The sequence below is a fragment of the Gopherus evgoodei genome, chromosome 1, assembly GCF_007399415.2.
Source record: "Gopherus evgoodei ecotype Sinaloan lineage chromosome 1, rGopEvg1_v1.p, whole genome shotgun sequence".
NCBI lineage: Eukaryota > Metazoa > Chordata > Testudines > Testudinidae > Gopherus > Gopherus evgoodei.
In genome coordinates, this window is record NC_044322.1 from 127,296,211 (window position 1) to 127,310,175 (window position 13,965).

General features: G+C 41.9%; 1 long non-coding RNA gene across 1 annotated transcript; it reads right to left on the reverse strand.

Moving 5' to 3' along the window:
- Positions 1–909: 909 nt before the first annotated feature.
- On the reverse strand, positions 910–13,965 carry LOC115646269. Its single transcript, XR_003998979.1, has 3 exons — positions 13,954–13,965; positions 13,283–13,293; positions 910–1,001 (listed from the first exon to the last, which is right to left on the reverse strand). It is a non-coding gene; the product is annotated as an uncharacterized LOC115646269 (long non-coding RNA).

Consider the following 13,965-nt stretch of genomic DNA (forward strand, 5'->3'; position numbering starts at 1 on the left):
AGCAATTTTATACAGTCAATTGTGTTTCTTCTCTAAGGTCAAGTCGGCGGAGTGCATCCACAGTACAATGGCTAGTGTTGATTTCTGGAGCGTTGCACTGTGGGTAGCTATCCCACAGTTCCCGCAGTCTCCACTGCCCATTGGAATTTTGGGTTGAGCTCCCAATGCCTGATGGGGCAAAAACATTGTCGCAGGTGGTTTTGGGTACATGTCATCCGTTGCCCTCTGCACATCAGAGAAGCTTTGAAAACCATTTTCATGACTGGCCAGGCTATGGTATGAAAGTTCTGTTTGTTTCTCCTTAATGAAAACCTGCCCCCTAGGTTCACTTTACTTCCCTGTAAAACAACCGCCCTCCCCTCCCCACCTTCGATCACTGCTTGCAGAGGCAATAATGTCATTGTTGTTTAAAATTCATGCATTCTTTATTAATTCATCACACAAATAGAGGGATAACTGCCAAGGTAGCCTGGGAGGGGTAGGAGCGGAGGGAAGCACCCATTGAGGTGGGAGAGGAGGGGAGGAGGAAAGGATAAGGTCACACTGCATTTCACAACTTATTGAATGCCAGACTTCTGTTGCTTTGCAGTCCTCTAGGGTGGAGTAGTTGGGTGCCTGGAGCCCCCTTCCCTTTGTTCTTGGGCATCTGGGGGAGGAGGCTATGGAACACTCACCAGAGGTCCCTTCTCCACATTCAAGGTCCAGGAGCCCACCTTGGGAGGGTTGGGAGGCTACTGGCTCCAGGGTGATAAACGGTTCCTGGCAGTTGGGGAGAATGGTTTCTTTGCTTGCTTGCTGTGTGCTATCTTCAACTTCCTCTTCCTCATCATCATCCTTGTCCCCAAAATCCTCATCCTTCTTGCTTGAGACTCCCCCCTTGCAGGAGTCCATGAACGGGAGTGAGGTAGTGGTGAGGGCACCCCCTAGAATTGCATGCAGTTCATCACAGAAGAGGCATGTCTGGGGGTCTGACCCGGAGAGGCCATTTGCCTCTTTGGTTTCTTGGTAGACTTGCCTCAGCTCCTTAAGTTTCATACGGCACTGCTGCATGTCCCTGTTATAGCCTCTGTCCTTCATGCCCTTGGAGATTTTTTCAAATATTCTGGCATTTTGGCTTTTGGAATGTAGTTCAGATAGCATGGATTCATCTCCCCATACAGCGATCAGATGCAGTACCCCCTGTTCAGTCCATGCAGGAGCTCTTTTGCGATTCTGGGACTCCATAGCCATTTCTGTTGGTGAGATCTGCATGGTAACCTATGCCGATCAGCATCAGGAAATTAAATTCAAGAGTTCTTGGAGCTTTTCCAGTGCATCTGAGTTGAAAGTGCTGTCCAAAGGGTTCACAATGGAGCACTCTGGGATAGCTCCTGGAGGCCAATACCATCAAATTGTGTCCGCATTACCCCAAATTCGACCAGGCAATGTCAATTTCAGCACTAATCTCCTTGTCTGGGAGATGTACAGAAATCAATTTTAAGCGTCCTTTAAGTCAACAAAAATGGCTTTATCATGTGGACGGGTGCAGGGTTAAATCGACCTAAGACTGCTAAATTCGACCTAAACTCATAGTGGACCAGGGCTAAGAAAGAAAAGCTGCTGTTTTAACTTGAAATGTTCCCCATATGTGTAAAGCTAGAGGGCTAACTGGTGTAAATTGGTGTCGCTCCATTGCAAGTTAAAAAACCAATGTTCACTTTTCTTAATTAAGACACTGGAGCTATACCAGTTTATACCAAATGAAGATTTTAGGAATTGTTTGTAGTTATTGTGTGTAGTTATTAAGGAGCAAAAACCTTAGACCATGAGAAAGAACCCAGAATGTCAGCACTCACCATGAGTTGCATTAAGTGATAACTAATCCATAAACAATAGGTTGCCTAAATATTTCCATTTTTAAGGAACTTTTTTCCCCTCAAACTTTCAGTTTTGGTGCTGGAATTTTCAAGGTCTGGTGTCTGCTTCATGTTGACTTTTTTTTCTGGAACGTAGACAGCAGACTACATGAAAGGAGAAATGGTTCTGCTGCTCTTGGTAATGAAAGATGTGAAAAAAATACACTTTTGCTTTTAGACAAAAGTGTTGTGAGCTGCTCTAGTATCTCATCAGGAGAGGTTAGAAAGCTAGTTGGCAGAGGGATGCAGTGTCCTAGGCCACATATGTGTCTTTTGGTGTTCTAGTGAAAATCTGTTTTGAGTGAAGTGAGCTGGAAGAGTTTGAAAATTGTACTTTTTATGCTGAGTTTTTTTAGTTGGTTCGAGATTGATTATATATTAATTAGAAGCCCTTAATTTAACATTCTGTGGTTTGGCAGGGTCTTGCCTCAGGATCAGACCCAGAGTTGTGAGAATTATTATTAGGATTAGAACCCAGATGTGAATGGTAGAGACGCTCACACTTAGGACATGCCTTAAGGCTTTTTAATATCTTTATTAGCACAATTAGCAAAGTCACAAATACTCCAACCCAGGAAAGAAGGTAGAAATAATATAAAATTAATATCTAATCATTCATATACTCACACCATACCTTGTGGGAAAACCTGATGTGTTAGTCATCATCCTCATTATCATCCTCACCAGTGGCTGTCATCCTGACATCTCCTCTGGCGCACAGGGCGGAATACAGCTTTTAGAATGCATTATGCTGATACTCACTATGCCTAATGCATATTCCATAGAGATTTGAGCCCCTTTTCCTTATCTGCATTTCCTCACCCTGCTAATGTCACGGTGGCCACCTCCTTCATGTTACGAGGCCTTTTACCTCAAGCTTAATAGCATATACATCAATTAGTTATCCTGGCATTCTTGTGATGGAACATCTGCTGATGTCCCTAACTTAAAATGTCTAAAGCTGGTATAAACTGGTCACCACTGATCGTGTGGTGACCTGTCAGCAGTTTAGCAACACTTATTTACAACATCACTCCATCTTGTGATATAGAGTCATTTATGGGTTAGTTACAAATGTCAAGTAATTGGAACTTGGGCTTTAGTTAGTTTGGATAAGCTATTTTCTTAACAGTCTTGAGACCTGTAAGCTTTTGAATTATTGTTTTAAGCCATATCTATATCTTTCCTACCTATACCTATAGGCTACCTAGAACTCATGATGGAACTTATGAGAATAATGATCTTCCAGTGTTCTAATGGCACATTGCATGCATGCTTAAGTAATGTGTGTGGAATTTTGTAATATAGAACAAATGTTTAAAATCCCAACTAATTCAATTAGGCAGGTCTCTGTAGGAAAAGCACTGGTAAATCTGCAAGAGCCTCTGCAGACCATCAAAAGTCTATAGGAATTAGTTTAGCATGCATATCTTTACTGTTTGAAGATGGGATTTCCAAAGGTATCTAAGAGATTTAGCCACTAAGATCTCTTTGAAATTCAGTGGGATTTGTGGACCATAAACCTTGAAAACCTCATCCAATAGCATGTAAAATTTTAAATCCTTGAGCATTGCAACTAGAACAGATATCATCCAGTTGCCTGTAAGAACTTAGCAGATCTGCAGGACACTGGAAAATGGACTACACCACCTCTTCACAACTCCTGAAAACTTTGGGAACTTGAAAGAATTTGGAGAGTAGATGAGCCAGTTTTTCAACTTCCCCCAAATTTTAACAAAATGCAAAAAGTTGATTGAATGAGGCAGAGTTCCAGTGAGATTTGCCTTATTCCTTATGATTTTTTTAAAGGTTTAGGTTAAATGAAGCCTTGTCACATTCAGTGATCACTATGGTACACTGATGACAAGTCTTGGAGCAGTTCTGTAAAGTCTTTGCCTTTTTGAATGCACTTCTTATAGTGACAGAGAATCAAGTACAAGAAGAGCACTGGAAAACTGGAGAAAGTTCAGAGAAAAACAACAACAAAATTATGAGAGTCTGGAGAAATCAATATGTGAGTAAATATTCAAAGGGAACCTAATATGTTGAAATTTCCTAAATGATGCCAAAGTGAAAGGGATAGATGGTAACAACCTAATAATATTAGAAGAATGTAAACATTAAGATACGAGAATAATTATTTAAAGTTTGAAAAAAGGTAAGTAACTCAGAGAAATGGTATGCAATTACAGAAGGGCAAAGTGAAATTGGATATCAGAAATAACTTTTAAATTTCCTCCCAAGGAGAGTGGCAGAAAACCCATTATTTGGGACATATAAAACTAGACTTGATGAAGTCCTAGGAAATAGCTGGTAGTCTGCCCAGACTAAGGGGGATAGACTGGGTGGGACCTAACAGGTCTCTCCCATCTCCAGTTTCTAGGAATCGGTTATTCAATTGACCAGTTTCCTCTGTAGTTTAATTCCATTCCCATCTCATATGGGAAGAGGGAATTTAAATCTCCATATTAAAGGCACAACTGCAAACTATTCCAATGCAAAGGAAAGATAGGACGAAGAGTAAGATGCCAATATATCTCCATCTGAAGGTCTTTAATGACATGAAAATCAAAAAGGAATTCTATAAAAAGTGAAAGCATGGTCAAATTGATAAGGAGGACTACAAAAGAACAGAACAAGTATGTAGGGACAAAATCAGACAGGCTAAGACAAAATGAGTTACACCTGGCAAGGGACAAAGAAACCAGTAAGAAGAGGTTCTTTTAATACATTAGGAGCAAAAGAAAGATGAAGGAAAGTGTAGGTCCTCTACTTAGTGGGGAGGAAGAGCTAATAACTGATGACATCAAGAAAGCTGAGATGCTTAATGCCTATTTTGCTTCAATCTTCATTAAATAGTTTAACGATGACCAGATACACAACCTAATTAATGTTGACAACTAGGAGGAAGGAATGCAATAAAAATATGGAAAGAACTGGTTAAAGAATATTTAGATAAGTTAGATGTATTCAAGTCAGCAGAGTCTAATGAAATTCATCCTAGGGTACTTAAAGAACTAGCTGAAGCAATCCCGGATCAATTAGCAATTATCTTTGAGAACCTCCAGAAGATAGTAAAGGGCCCAGAAGACTGGAGAAGGGCAAACATATTACCTATCTTTAAAATGGGTACCAAGGAAGACCAGGGGAATTACAGACCACTTAGCATAACTTCAATACCTGGACAGATACTGGAGCAAATGATTATTATTAATAGGGTTATAAGGAATAGTCAGCATGGATTTGTCAAGAAAAATGATGCCAAATCAACTTAATTTCTTTCTTTGATAGCATTATTGACCTAGTGTCTGGGGGGGGGGGGAAGTAGTAGACATCATATTCCTTCATTTTAGTAAGGCTTTTGACACAGTTCTGCATGACATTCTCATAAGTAAACTAGGGAAATGTGGCACAGATGAATTTACTATAATGTGGGTGCACAACTGGTTGAAAGAATAGTTATCGATGGTTTACTGTCAAATTGGGAAGGCATATCTAGAGGGGTCCTGCAGGCATCAGTATTGGATGTATTCAATATTTTTGTTAATGACTTGGATAATGGAGTAAAGAGTTTGCTTATAAAATCTGCAGATAGCATCAAGCTAGAAGGGGTTGTGAGCATTTTAGAGGACATATTTAAAATTCAAAATGACCTTGACAAATTGGAGAATTGGTCTGAACTCAATGAGATGAAATTCAATAAAGACAAGTGCAAAGTCCTTCACTGAGGAAGGAAAAATTAAATGCACAACTACAAAATGGGGAGTAACTGTCTAGATAGTAATACTGCTAAAAAGGATCTGGGGATTATAGTGGACCACAAACTGAATATGACTTGTCAATGTGATGCAGCTGCAAAAGAAGGCTAAGATGATTCTGGGGGGTATTAACAGGAGTGTTGTATGAAAGACACAGGAGGTAACTGTCCTACTCCACTTGGCACCAGTGAGGTCCCAGCTGATGTACTGTGTTCAATTCTGGGCATAACAATTTAGGAAGGAAGTGGACAAATCCAAAGGAGAGCAACAAAAATGATAAAGGGTTTAGAATACCTAACCAATGTGGAAAGATTGAACTGGGCATGGTTAGTCTTGAGAAAAGACAATTAAGGGGAGACCTGATAAAAGTCTTCCAATATGTTAAGGGCTGTTGAAAGAGGATGATGATCAGTTGTTCTTCATGTCCACTGAAGGTAGGATTAGAAGTAATGGGCTTAATCTGCAGCAAGGGAGATTTAGATTAGATATTTGGAAAAACTTTCTAACTAAAAGCGTAGTTTTGGAATAGGCTTCCAAAGGAGGTTGTGGAGTCCCCATCACTCTTCTTCTTCTTCTTCTTCTTCTTCTTCTTCTTCTTCTTCTTCTTCTTCTTCTTCTTCTTCTTCTTCTTCTTCAGCCGTAGCTATCATTCACCATTTGGTCCACACCTACACAACCGTGAAGGCTTGATGGCCTGAGAGTCAAACATTGGAACAGACTTGATGAACCCATGTAATGGGGGTCTGCCTCTGGGCCACCTCCACCCCTCAATTGGTGGAATTTTATCCCAGATGTTACAAGCCACCCGTAGAATGACGTTCATTGGAACATCTTGTGCATCCTTGCACATGTCCGAAAAGCATAAGGCAATGGCCTGTGGACAATGGCCCCAGTAGTCTGTAGACCCGAACAACCATAAACATCTGCATTACACATGAAGTCATTCCACTTTATGCTCAATATATGACATTGACTTTTTGTGTGGAAAGTCTTCAGCTTTGTCCAGTCTGCGTGATGTAGTGTCCATGTTTCACAGCCATACAACAGTATGGGAAGGATATTGCTCAAAGAAATCCTGAACTTTGTTGTCATACTAAGACGATGTTGATTCCATATTCATTGTAAACAGCCTGTGGTGGATGCTGTGATCCCAGTCCAATGGAGAACCTCCATGTGAGAATTGGAGGAGCTGGTAAATATAGAACCCAGATAGAAAAAGCTGGAAACTGATTCAAAGTTTTCGTTGTTCAAAGAGATTGAAATCGGAGGCGGACCTTGTCCTAGATTTTGTAGTTTTGTCTTTGACTACAAAACATGGAAACCAATCTTTGCTGACTCCTCCTCCATGAGGCTGGAGTGCCTCATGAAACCTGTCGGAGCTCTGTACTAAATGAACTACATCATCAACATAGTCAAGGTCTGTGAGCGAGAGATCACCAATCTCAATGCCTGTGGACCGGACAGAACCCTGCTTTATGAAATCCATTGCCTGACAAAAGCATGCAGGGGCCAGAAAGCAGCCCTGCCTAACACCAGATATGAATTTAAAAGGAGCTGACATCTGGTTCCCAGACAAACACGAGCAGTGGTTCCATTATGCAGCTCTCTAATCAAGTCCAGAGGAGTGCTAGGGACTCCTACGCTCTTTAAGTCCTTCCATAATGCGACACAGTCTACTGAATCAAATGCAGCCTTAAGCTCATACGCTACATGCAGGGGCTTCCTGAACTCACGATGTATCTCCAACAACAAGCAAATGGCCACAATGACTTCTAATGTGGACCTGTTCCTCGTGAAGCCTGAATGTTGGGGACAACATTTCCGATTTAGCAAAGGCTTCTGTACACTCAGGATCATGAGATTATCATGTGGAGGGAGTGTGCATACTAGATGTTCCAGTTGACCAAATAAATGATCTTTAACTGAGTCAACAGACTCCTCTGTTGGCGCATAGACTACTAGGACAATGAGGTAACTGTGCCAATGTTTAAGATGTTTAAATAAGTAAATGAGGAGACATGGACGTTCATCACTGGAAGCTTTTAAAAACAAATTGGAGAAATATCTGTCAAGGATGGTTGAGGTTTACTTGGTACTGCCACACTGCAGGGGGCTGGACTTACTTAATAGCTTCTCAAGGTCTCTTCCACCCTTACATTTCTATGATTCCATGATTCTGTGAGTGATTCAATTCATAGCCTCTCTGCTTAGCTTGACAACAGAGTGACCCATAAAATTATTGGTCTTTTCTGCCCACTAGGAACTACACTGACACGTAGTGACTCTTTGCAGAGAAGTCACTAAATGGTATTGGGTAATGACTCGGGTTGGGAGAATCATTGAATAGGCTAGAAGTGAAAATCTTCATATTTTATTACCAAAACAAAGACCATATTAACATGATTTTTAATAACATTTTCTTTATTCAGCTTTATCATTGAGCCAAGACACCTGCTTTAAGAGACAAACTCGTGTCTGACCATAACAAGGAAAGGGCTTTAATAAGATCTTAAAACCATTACTGTTTACAGTGATCCATCGGAGCAACAGTTCACAAGCTTCACCAAGCAGCCTCCATAAACAAATATTTTGAAACACAGCCACTCTGATATGGGGAACAAAATTATTCTTCGGTTGAATACAATGAGCCAAATTAACCCCTGATTCCAGTGATGTTACCCTAGCTAGAAATTTGTTCCACTGAATTTAATTTCAATAGCTGGGTAAAAGGAGGAGAGAAATGGACAGGAAAAGGAAGGCAGAGAAAAGGATTTGTGCCCTTTAACTGATGTCTAGTGGTGTTAAAATGGTTTTAAGCCAAGTGATGCTGAGACTGAATTTAAACCAGCTCCTTGTGTGAACCAAGAATTTTCTCAAATGTAGCCTATTTGAATTCAATGGAATCCTGTGGAACATATTCCGATTCCATTGAAGTCAATCTTAAAACTATTACTGATTTCCAGGTGAGCATGAGTGAGGTAAACTGATGTTTAGGTATAGAGAGAGTTTTTCTGGAGGGGATATTTCAATGCTAGTTGCACTGTGAAGGGGTCAGGCACTAGCAAGTGTCTGAAAAGCAGCAATCTGTATCTCTGATGGTAGTAGGGGTTACAGATATTTCTTGGAGAAGGGGTAGAGTATATTTTTTGGTATCTTCAGTGTCACACATTTAAATATTCTGATAAACCCCTCTATACTGGGAACATGTTCCTGGCACTCAGTCCAGCTGGAATCACCTGGCTCCCAGTAGAAAATCCTGTTGCATAATTGATAACAATTTATACCACCCATCAAGTAGATTCTCCTCTGCCAACAAACCACACCAGCAAAGGCAAATGTTTCTGGTAATTCTGGAATTACAACTTCCTGACATACTTTGCCATCTTCGTTGAGGAAAAAACATTTTCTACTGGACAGAAAGGAGACTTCTGTAGTACCTCTTGGAGTCAGTGGTCTACCTTTTTCTTCACAGAACCCACCAATAACACAGATCCCATTATTCATAGAGATAGCAGATGTTTCATAGCACTTAAAATCCAGAGGCATCTGAGTCCACATATCTAAGGTAATGTCATAGATCAGAATGCCGCTATAAACTAGCTTAGGTACTACTGCCAAAGCTTCTCCACCTATTAGGTACAACTTATTCTTCAACACTGTGGAAGCAAAATATATCAGCCGAAATGGCAAGTTGGAGATGGGAGTCCATGCCTTCTGCACCAAGTCAAAGCTCTCAGCAGAAGTGAGTCCGTGTCTGTCATTTCGTCCCGCAAGAGCATACAGTTTCAGGTTACAGGCTAGAAAGCCATGTGAATCCCGGGGCATAGACATGGAGGGGAGCTGTATCCATTGGCCAGTAAAAGAATTGTATTCATAAAGAGTGTCTGAACAAGAGCCATCTCGGTGTTTCCCTCCAGAGAGGTAAAGCTTGTGCTCCACAGCTGTGCTGGCAGGATGTCTCAGGCATTTCAAACCTGGCAGCTTTTTCCACCTTCCTGTATAAGGATCAAAACAATCCATTCCAGAAAGCAAGTCAGAATCAATGTCAAACTCTGAATAGTCATTCTCCACATGTTGAATCCTGTACCTGTGCAGCTCCATGCACACAATACACTCATCATATATACCCTGCCTCAGTCCCCCACTCTCCCACAGCCTTTCTTCCCCAACCAGTTGTTTCCACCACATCTGAACATCCCCATAAAGTTCTGAGTCTGCCTGGATCTCTGCAAGTGCTTCACGGGTCAGGAAAGGAAGGCGTACATGCCTCATGAGCATAGAAAGCACTGGGAGGCGCTTGGTTGGTTTAAACCTCACCCAGCGTTGCACAGCCTGGTAGACAACCAGTTCAGAGGCCACTACAAGGTCGTCCGAGGAGATGATGCTGGTCAAAGTGCTGAGGTCCAGGCACATGAAATCATAGTCCTCAGAGATGGACCCAAAATTCAAGCCGATGTGGTGCATTGCTGCATGAAGCAGATCTTTGTGGTTGTGGGCATATGCCAGTGCATAAATCCCAAGGCAGTTCTCCATGGAAATATTCTTCACAAAGAATCTGGAAGAAATAACAAAGGGAATAAATGTCACTGAGGAGCTCCCAAGAAAGCTCAGTCTCCTGATTGTGTCAGAGAATTGGTTGTCCCTGTATAGAGCATGGTGATTAATTGATTATTTGGAACTATCAGTTCTGAAAATAATATTTAAAATTGCTTTAGGTTGAACCAAAACAAAAAATATGAAAATTTCACTGAATCAAAAAAAGTTGACAATTTTGGTTTGGTTGAACAAAATGTTTCATTCATCTCAGGTTAGATTCACAAAATGGTGGGAGAAGGAAGCAACTGCTGTCTAATTTTCGTCCTAGGGGTCAGGGCACGCACTCAAGCTATGTTCTTCCTCCTCTGGGAAGGATTTGATCCTGGACAGAAAATTTGATCATTGGTCTTCTCTGTCTCAGGAGGGTGCTATAGCCACTGGCCTGTGGATGCTTTGGGGCAGGGTTCACTCAGTCTCTCCTGTTGAAGCTGTTCCACCTTGTATACATAATTAAATAGCCCCTAGAGCAGTTGGGTTTCCCAACTAATTTAATTTTTTTGGCGAATAAGGTATTTATTGAATATATTTCACCCAGTTCTCTATGTATAACTCTGGGTTGCTAGCTGTCTTAATATCTGAGACTGCACAAATAATACTTTCTCTATCTGCAGTACCCCAGGGAACTCAAGAACAAATATTTATTCATCAAATCTCACAATCTCTCTGTGAAGTCCGCCAGTGTTAGTATGAGCATTCTTTAATACGATAAACTGACATACAGAGGGGGAAGTGACCTAATCAGGTTACAGAGGGTACCAGTAGCAGAGCTAGGAATAAAACCCAGGAGTCCCCCACCTAATAACTTCCCTTATTAGACCACATGCCCTCTCCCAAACCGCACAAGCTTCTATTGGACTGGACATAAACAGTTCCCCATCTTCTAGAACAAAATGTTTCACTTGGGATCATTTATAGGAGTGATTCTCCACCGCCCACCTGTCTCACACACATGGGTGGTGGGTATTGCAGGCCAGGGGAGGCTAAGCCTACGCAAACAGCCTCACATGGCCTCACCCACTCTCTGCTCTGAGGCCCCCTCCTGCTTGCCACTTCCCCTTTGACCTCTGCCCAGGCAGGCTGCTTCTCTTCTCGGAAGCGAGCTGTGGCTGGGACTTGGGGCAGATGGGGCCATCCAGTGCTGGAGGCACACCACCCAGTGCTCCGGGGCTGGGGGCGCTCAGGTGGGGAAGCCAAGGGCTAGGGAGTGGAGGCCGTCAGCTGCTGGGGGAGTGGGGGAATCTCCGGTGGAGGAGGGGGAGTGGAAGAGGTAGGGGAGCGGGGTGGCAGGGCCTCGGGCAGAAGGTATGGCGCCAGGGGCTAGCTGCCCATGCTTACACACTGTATAACATGGTCTCATGAGATTTTGGGGCAAGACAAAGTTCCTTGAAACTGTGACAAACCAGGCAGGGCACCCTTGACTATTTTATGTTAATGTCATGCTGATATCAAACTCTAGGAATGGACACCCTGTATTTAATCTATAAACTTTATACAACATGGGAAGGGGCAGGTCACACTTCCCCCACACATTTGCTGTTCTTTTCCACTGTGCTTCAAACCCATTCCTGGCTAGAACCCTTCCAGATTTCACAGCACATGCAGGCCCTGGTTTCTCTTCTGTTTAACTGAAAACTGGTCTAATTGTTTTGTACGTTCTACTCAGAACTGAATTTGACTCAACAACCTAAAAGTCAAATCCTATTTGATCCAATATTCTTATCACTGGGTCATTCAGTTCCCCTACAACAGAATTTTTCAAAATGTTTATGCAGGAATCAGGCCAGATGTGTTGATTTTTAAATGACATTTTATTGAAATGCTTGTGTTGCAGCTGTGAGACGTTTGTTTCTCCAATACATAAATAATGCACCCAATCTATACCCAAAGAGCACATACAGACCCTCACAAACAATCTTACATCACACCCACCCTAAGTACAAGGAGGAGACCAGTGAGGTCATTGTGAGTTACCTGCTAATGATCTCCTCTAGTGGGAGGATCTGGAGCCTACAGGATGCGATAAACAACTCTTCAGCAGTCTCTGCAGTAAGTGATATCTCCTCTAAATAGAGATAATTCAGCATGCTTTGGATGATGGAAGGGGCTATAGCCTTGAGCAAAACTTCCCCATCCTGGGACTCTTTGAAGGAGCTGGTGAACATGACCCGGAAGTATGGGCTGACTGAGGCCAACAGCACCCTGCACCAAGAGACGCAACTGTGCTAAGAGATTACATGTGGTATTTGCAACCAGTTCACTTCTGGAGACTCTGATCTCATCAAGTCTCTCCTAGTTAGGCAGGGGAGGGCTTGTTTAGTATTTGGGTGGGAGATCTCTGAGATAACTTAGGGTGCTCCAGGATATAGTGAAGGTTAACTCAATAGGAAGGTCTCTTAATCCAAAATCAGCATCGAAATTATTTTCTCCATATGGTGCTACTAGTAGTGGGAGTTGCTGTGCAGCAGGAGGCGCTATCCTTGGGATAGTACATAATACCAATGTTGTGATCACTTGTGGGGCACAGAAGCCAGAAAAAATCCTACTTAACTTAAAGATCTTGCAGGGCAGTTTAGGGGAAATCCAGATTTTTTAAATGTAAATAGGGAAAATTTTATCTAAAAATATAATCCCCCAATAAATATGGCACATGATGGTGCATTTTTATATTCTGTTTAGAGGAGAGCTGTACTTTCTGTGGAGATCCCAAGGGATATAGGTAGATAGGATACTGTAAGAGTAGGGGGGTTGCCTTTGGGAAATTTTCCTCTCCCCCACCAGAGTTTTACTATGTCTTTTGCACTTCTTGGCTGCATTTCATTTCTAGGTGAAATGTTCCCTGTAGGATCTTTTGTGATGAAAGGTGTCATTTATACAGATTAGATATTGTCCTATTACAGGAGTAGGCAACCTATGGCACGGGTGCGGAAGGCGGCACGTGAGCTGATTTTCAGTGGCACTCACACTGCCCAGGTCCTGGCCACTGGTCCGGGGGGCTCTGCATTTTAATTTAGTTTTAAATGAAGTTTCTTAAACATTTTAAAAACCTTGTTTACTTTACATACAACAATAGTTTAGTTATATATTATAGACTTATAGAAAGAGACCTTCTAAAATGTTTAAATGTACTTCTGGCATATGAAACCTTAAATCAGAGTGAATAAATGAAGACTTGGGACACCACTTCTGAAAGGTTGCCAACTCCTGTCCTATTATTAAGTTTTTTTCATGGTGCTATGAGTTCTGCATACTAGATTAGCTTGCTTCACGTCCCCAAGTAAATAACTTCTTCTATTTCAACAGTATGTAGTTTCTGGTTCTTACATCCAGAAGCTACTAGCATGGAGCAGAAACCCACCTGTGACAAGGAAACCTCCTTCCTTCAACCACCAGTGTAGCATCACAGAACTGCTGGTCAAGATACATCTGCTTTAAACCTGCAGGAGTGAGAAAGATAAAAACAAAACTTTGATCAGAAATATGCAGGTAGAAAGAAATGACATCTTCTACTAGGAATATTTAAAGACTAACACCTTATCTCAGGGCAAATGAACTGATGAGGAGCCAACAGTCATTCAGATCTAATAACCATTTGGTGGCCTCTGTTGGGAATTAGTTTGATGGGTTTCAGTCCAGTTGCAAGTCAACAGGGGTCAACATCACAAAAAACTGGAACTAGTCACCTGACCTCCCTTGCTGGCAGGTACAGCAGAGAGCCC